The 7925-nt window shown below is 32.8% G+C and overlaps 1 long non-coding RNA gene across 1 annotated transcript; it reads right to left on the bottom strand.

The window, feature by feature from the left end:
- Positions 1–1835: 1835 nt before the first annotated feature.
- LOC132715828 (uncharacterized) lies at positions 1836–5552 on the bottom strand. Its single transcript, XR_009623736.1, has 2 exons — positions 3816–5552; positions 1836–3664 (listed from the first exon to the last, which is right to left on the bottom strand). It is a non-coding gene; the product is annotated as an uncharacterized LOC132715828 (long non-coding RNA).
- Between the last annotated feature and the right edge of the window lie 2373 nt (positions 5553–7925).

The raw sequence follows: 7925 nt of genomic DNA, 5'->3' as shown, positions 1-7925 counted from the left end.
AACAACAGCGTTTTCGTTCGTCGTGATGACATTTTAAGCCCCAGACTCATAAAACACACCTTTATGGAAATCTTGGAATGCATAGAACCTGACTTCTAGTACTTAATTCACAGGACGTATTTGTTTTGATGTAAATGATCATAAACGCAAAAAGTAACCAAAGGGATAAACCAACGCCGACACTGACGCCGATAAGTGGTTCACAACAATACATTAACAGTAACGCAGAAAAAAAAGAAAGAAATACAATGTTTTAAATACTGATAGTTTTCTTGCATCAAAGTGACTAGAGCATAAACATATCGACGAAAGCAAATAGCTGAAGACCATTCAATATTTTAAGCTGATCGGCAAGGTCATAATGCAATCGTGTTTGAGTAAACTGTTTCTTATATCATAAAGTAATAAAACTGAACTTTCATGGGAAAAAAATCCGCAAATCTATTAAATTTTAGCGACCCAATTACGTAATAATGGTGGTAGCTCAGGTGATCACAATATCTTTTACGTTAAAATGTCCCCAGACATTAATATAAGTAATGAAGTATACATTTATTTAAGGTATAATATACATCTTTTTAAATATATTTTGCCTGGGTTTCAAGTCACGTCAACACTACCAGAAAATATGGTGACTTTCCAGCTGTCCCAGTGTAGGAAGACCCTGGGTGTCCGTCTATACATTTGCAAGCTGCTGAGTAGAACCACCAACCTTCCTTAATGTTAGCTTCACAGCTTCCTTACATCTCTTCTCCAAATCCCTCTAGAGGCGTGCACGTCGCGGAGAAGGCACACTTCAGGTCAAGGTCAAGTCATCTAAAGTACCAGAGATGATTGGTTGACCTGTCGTGACAAACTCTGGAGGGTGGTTTAACAAGGGTCGTTTTTGTTATCGTTCGCCTTGGCAGTATTGTCGACTCCTTCACCACCACCATCGAACGAAAAACAGGCTCCAGGAAGTTACGCCATGAGAAGATGAGAAGATGTCCCCGATGCGACTACAACAGTGGACCGGCAAGAACGCTACAATCTCGGACATATGGTTATTCTGGCGCCGAATATAAACCAACATAAATACGCAAATCCGCATGAAAAAGGTAATATAGCCTCATGCCCCGTGAAAGGGGTTAGACCAGACAAATAATTCAGTTCTACCTACAAGCTACATTAAATAAATGTTAAAATATTTTTGCCGTCGGCCTAAAAACCAAGCATTCCACAGTTTCATTAACCTTTTAACAGTATCGTTGTAAATCTCATCAAATATTGTTCATAAATTAGGATTTTAAATGGAAAACCCCACGGTAACACTAAAGTTCGTATACGAATTTTAACATGCAAATGAAGATTATAATCAGCTCGTGTATGCGCTACGTCACGTTGTTATAGTTGCTATCCGGAACACAGCAAATATAAGATTTTCTTGTGCAAACACACTTTTACCGTTTAAGCTTCACGGTGCACTAGGCCTGTGCACAGTTCAGAAAAAATAATCATCTCATAAAAAAGATTAAATTTGTATGAAAATATCCGTTACAATGGGAAATATACCGTTAGATTAGGACTGCTACTTATAGTCATGTTTGTTGATTTAATATTGATGTACGGATGATCTGAAGGCGGAGTTTCTCATGCAAACAGAAATTGTACTTCCGAATTCGCCACAATGAGGTTGTACATTTGTATGCTCATTAAACTCATTTTGGTTGTCTGGACACCAAAATAAGATCTGGAGTCGATATGAAACCCAATTTATTAATGAAATGTCGCTATTTCTTTTTTTATGAAATTTATTTAATGTATTTTTAAAGGGGAAATGATAAAAAAAACACAAATTTTTCCTATTTATTACTTATAAATAACAGATAATTACCAACAATATAACAAATGTGCAAAAAATATAAATAAAAACCAAAATTGATTACAAAATAGTTAATACAGTGTATACAATTCTATATATCTTAAATACAATGTCCATATATACTTACTTATCTAACCCTTACCTTGCTGTTTTACCCATGGCACCAGTGCAGACCAAGATCAGTCTGCACATCTGTGACATAATTATAATCATGGTCTGCACTATTTGCTATTCAGTCAGTTCAAAGTTTGAAATTATCTCCCCTTTAAATGATGAACAGATTTGTCTAGATTAAATGACATACAAATCAATATAAGATAATTAGCATGACAAGGGTTAAAGTGTGATCTAATTCTTGATTCAAAAAAATGATTTAATTCTTGATTCAACAAGTGATCTAATTCTTCATTCAAAAAGTGATTTAATTCTTGATCTAACTCTTCATTGAAAGGGTTAATAACATGTGTGTTCCCCTATTATTTGAATCAACCACATGACCAAATCAAGTCTATTTATAATGGGATCTCCCCTTACCAGATTTAAATTTGGGAGAACATTCTACAGAAAACAAAACAAATGTAAAGTAAGGACTGTAACAAAATTACAATAATAGTAATAACTGTACTGCTATAGTAAATGTAAATATTTACTATATAGTAATTACTTATTTTACATCTTCAGTTTCCATTATAATAAACCATTGTTAGGTAATGTGATCCCTGCCAACTTCGCATTTTACACTACTATTGGGTGAATTATTTATTTACATTAAAAACTTTGATAATCTAGCAAAAGAATTATCTTTGGTAAAACTATAAGGGACTTTAATTTTCTGTAAACTATTCTATGAAATTACTGCTCAACTTTGTTCATGCATTTTCCGCCAGCTACAGTAAAAAATTCTGTGTAGACAAGTGTGAGCAAATAAACAGGTCAATAAAACTATTTTATTCATTAAACAGAATGACTACACCTATTTTTGTTCATATACAATATTAACAAGGTTGTACAGAACATACTTTCAAGTTATTAACAGAAATGATAATGAATGACATATAAAATGATAATTAAATTTCCTGGAAAGTCATTAAGAGTAGGCCAGATGTATAAATGGAATAATCACAGTATTTTTGTAAATATCAATACAATTATAAAATTAGTATCTAGTATTTTTATTCAGTTTGGCACACAATTTCATGTCTATCCCTGTCAATGGATTGTAATATTATGAATAATAATAATATAGTGTATACCATATTTCTTCTAATAATACCCCCCTTAGGCCAATTGCATAACACAAACAGGGTGCTTTTATTTGAGACCAAACTTTTTTATTTGAAACTATTAACTTAATCCTCTAATCTTATACAGTTATTTGCAAAACAAACACCACATAGTGACATGTGTAGATAGATAAAGAAGATGTGGCATTGACTGATTGTTTGCTTGTTTGTTTTAACTTTGACATATATTTAGTCATATCATGACAAAACCAACATAATGGGTTTGCGACCAGCATGAATCCAGACCAGCCTGCGCATCCACACAGTCTGATCAGGATCCATGCTGTTTGTTTACCAACTCTGTTACAAGTAGAGAAAATGATAGCGAACAGCATGGATCCTGATCAGACTGCGCTGATGCGCAGGCTGGTCTGGATCCATGCTGGTCGCAAAGGCACTATGTTGGTTTTGTTGTGACGCGGCTCATATATTTAGTCACATCATGACATTCTGTTCACCTAACTGGCTTTCCTGGATAACTTACAACATTACTATTTGTTCCTGCATTTAAGGCTGACACCTCTTAACTTATAGTATATTTTTAAAGGGGGTCATTATATACATTTTTTTTGTTTTTTTTTGACACTTTTAAGATGAACACAGGTTTTTTTTTTTCAATCTGGTCATATTTTTTCTTCCCAGGTCCGATACTTTTGCCTGTGGGCTGACACTGGGTGCTACAAAATGAAAATAAAGAATGAGGGAGCTTGTAAAAGGCAGGTGGCTTATATTAAGAGGAATACGGTATACGACAGAAGCTCATATTCGCAATAATGTCATGTTTGGTATAAAAAATGCCAAGTATTTATGATGATAAAAATGTGACTCATAATTTTCACACTGTGCAGTGTGGCTTTTAAAGCCCATATTTAATGTAATCTAATCATAAATTTTGTTTAAAATTAAAAGATTAAAGTGACAGATAACTGGTAGATTACATAAAATACAAAATATATTGACTATGAAATGATTTATGAAAAAAAAATACTATAGATAACTTATATACACAAATAAAATATAAGATATAATCTCAGGATAGATGTTTTTTCACAAAGTTGATTTGTCAAGTAATACATGAAAATAGTAAGGGAAACAAAAAATATTGAACAATGATAAACAAGCAGTCTACATTTAAAAAAATATCCTCACAAATGTGAACATTTTGGATTAACTGAATAAGAATGGCACATTAAATGAATTTCTTGATCAAATTTATTGACAACAAAACATCTTAAAACATTTCCTTTGAAAGAAATTAAAACTTAATAATTTTGTTCTTTTGATTTGTTTTTTATCAGAAAAATCAAGTATGAGTAATAATGGAATAATATAAAATAACATATGCTCAAAAATATATGTAGCGATATGAATTACATTTTCTAACTTAAAGAGTATATAAATAACCATTTATAATTTTTAATGGAACAAAAGTAAATACCATTAATAAGGCCATGTATACAGCAGGACATTTTTTGGTATAGCAAATTCTGATAAGTTGTAATGCTTATATGATGAAATGAAATAAGTGTTTCACAACAGGAAACCAAGATACAGAGAGATATAAAGAGATAATGTGTCCCAATAAAACAAACAAAACCATTGGTCAAATTTGACAATTCATCTAAAACTTAACCAATTGGATGACATGTTTTAAGACATCTGTCTCAAGTCAAAGGACTATTCATTTTTTCAGTTAAACTGACACAAAAACAATTTTAAATAGCTCAACAATTAAAAAACAAACATTATGAAATGATTATTAAAAAATATTGAAATTGTTAAAATAAAAACAAGAGCTGTCACAGGAGACAGCGAAGCTCGACTAATAAAATACTGGACGCAGTAAGGAGGACAAATCTATGAAAGAAAAATTAATTATGAATAATTATGTATTAAGTTATAGTAAAAAAATAACATTTGTTAACATAAATTCCAAGATCAAGGGGAATAATTCTAGAAATAGTCATGCTAGAGTTATGGACCTTGCCACAGAACATTTGTGTAATGATAAGAAATATATATTTGAAGTTTGAAGTAGATACCTTAAAAAATATAGAAGTTATTATATTTCTTAAAGAAAATCCTAAGTTCAAAGAGATATAAATCTGTAAATATTGCTTCAAGAGTTATGAACATTGTCACATAAAATGTAATTGATGATAAGGAATAAGTATTTGAAGTTTGAGGTAGATACCTTTAAAAATAAAAAAGTTAAAATAAAAAATAACATTTTTCTAGTAAATAAATCTAAGTTTATGGGGAGATAATTCTTGCAATATTGGTGCTAGAGTTATAAACCTTGTCACATAAGATGTGGATGATGATAACGTAAATATATTTGAAGTATGAGGTTGATCCCTTAAGAAATAAAGAAGAAACAGTAAGAAATAGTATTTTTTGAGGACAATTCTAAGTTCAAGGGGAGATACATTTAAGGTACATATATTTGAAGTATGAGGTTGATCCCTTAAGAAACAAGAGGGCCATGATGGCCCTGAGGTCGCTCACCTGTATATAGGCCCCCCCCCCCCCAACGTTGCAGGGCCAATTTAACCCAAGGGCTTTTATTTGCACAAACTTGGTAGACACCCATAAGAAGATGTTTCATGCTAAACATCTAAGCTCTAGCTCATTGGGCTTTTTAAAAGAAGATTTTTTTAAAGTTTTTACTATACACATATAGTTAAAAACAATGACACCCCTGGGGCCGGGCCAGGGCTTCTATTTGAACAAACTTTGTAGACACTTACTAGAAGATGTTTCATGCTTAATATCTAAACTCTAGCTATTTGGGTTTTTTCAAAGAAGATTTTAAGTTTTTGCTATACACATATAAAAAAATCAATGACCCCCGGGGCGGGGCCAATTTTGACCCCAGGTCTTTTATTTGAACAAACTTTGTAGACACTCACTAAAAGATGTTTCATGCTTAATATCTTAACTCTAGCTATTTGGGTTTTTTCAAAGAAGATTTTTTAAGTTTTTGCTATACACATATAAGGAAAATCAATGACCCCCTGGGCGGTGCCAATTTTGACCCCAGGGCTTTTATTTGAACGAACTTGGTAGACACCTATGAGAACATGTTTGATGCTAAATATCTTAGCCATAGCTCTTTGAGTTCTTTAAAAGAAGATTTTTTAGGTTTTTACAATGTGCATATAGTGAAAATCAATGACCCCCCGGGGCGGGGCCAATTTTGACCCCAGGGCTTTTATTTGAACAAACTTGGTTGACACTTATTAGAACATGTTTCATGCTAAATATCTTAGCTCTAACTCTTTTGGTTCTTTAAAAGAAGATTTTTTAAGTTTTTACTATATGCATATAGGGAAAATCAATGACCCCCTGGGTCGGGGCCAATTTTGACCCCAGGGCTTTTATTTGAACAAACTTGGTAGACACCTATTAGAACATGTTTGATGCTCAATATCTTAGCCATAGCTCTTTGAGTTCTTTAAAAGAAGATTTTTTAAGTTTTTACTATATGCATAGGGAAAATCAATGACCCCCCGGGGCGGGGCCAATTTTGACCCCAGGGCTTTTATTTGAACAAACTTGGTAGACACCCATTAGAACATGTTTCATGCTAAATATCTTAGCTCTAGCTCTTTGGGTTCTTTAAAAGAAGATTTTTTAAGTTTTTACTATATGCATATTGGGAAAATCAATGACCCCCGGGGCGGGGCAAATTTTGACCCCAGGGCTTTTATTTGAACAAACTTGGTAGACACCCATTAGAACATGTTTCATGCTAAATATCTTAGCTCTAGCTCTTTGGGTTCTTTAAAAGAAGATTTTTTAAGTTTTTACTATATGCATATAGGGAAAATCAATGACCCCCCGGGGCGGGGCCAATTTTGACCCCAGGGCTTTTATTTGAACAAACTTGGTAGACACTCACTAGAAGATGTTTCATGCCAAATATCTAAGCTCTAGCTCTTATGGTTTTTTAAAAGAAGATATTTAAAGTTTTTTCTTTCGGTTGCCATGGCAACCAGAGATCTGCATGGAATTAAATTCTTTGAACAATTTTTAAAGGTGACCACCAAAGGAACATTCCTGTGAAGTTTGGATGAAATTGGCTTAGTGGTTTATGAGGAGATGTCATTTAAAGTAAAAGTTTACGGACGGACGGACGCCGGACGAAAAGCGATTACAAAAGCTCACCCTGTCACTTTGTGACAGGTGAGCTAATAAAGAAGTATCAGTAAAAAATAGTATTTTTTAAGGAAAATTCTAAGTTCAAGGGGAGATAAATCTGAAAATATTGGTGCTAGAGTTATGAAACTTGTCACATAAGATGTGGTTGATGATAAGGAACATATATTTGAAGTTTGAAGTTGATACCTTACGAAATGAAAACTATTTTACTGCACCAAAACTTTAATTTGAAATCTGTAAAGGGATGCCGACGCCGACGCCGGGCGAGTAGGACAGCTCTCCACTTCGTATAGTCGAGCTAAAAAGTGTTTTATACACAGATGGTACATTAATGACTTAACACTTTAATCTTTGTTTTTAAATGTTAGTCCTAGAATGAATGACATTCATCATCTTTAATTAAACGTTGTTTGGTGTTCTTGTTTTTTTTCCAACAAAAATAATTTACAAAATTGCATGTATACTTTAAACAAAGTTGTTTTTTTTTGGAGTAAGAAAAGGAGAAAATACCTTCAATTCATACATAAAATAATAAATAGTTTTATATGTTAACAGATAGACAAATGTTAAAGTCGCTTTCCTTAACAGAAAGAGCATTCAAAATTTGCATTTAGTTT

Source organism: Ruditapes philippinarum, unplaced genomic scaffold, assembly GCF_026571515.1.
Source record: "Ruditapes philippinarum isolate M1 unplaced genomic scaffold, ASM2657151v2 ctg661_1_1_1_1, whole genome shotgun sequence".
In the NCBI taxonomy this organism is placed as follows: domain Eukaryota; kingdom Metazoa; phylum Mollusca; class Bivalvia; order Venerida; family Veneridae; genus Ruditapes; species Ruditapes philippinarum.
This window is presented reverse-complemented; position numbering and strand designations above follow the sequence as displayed.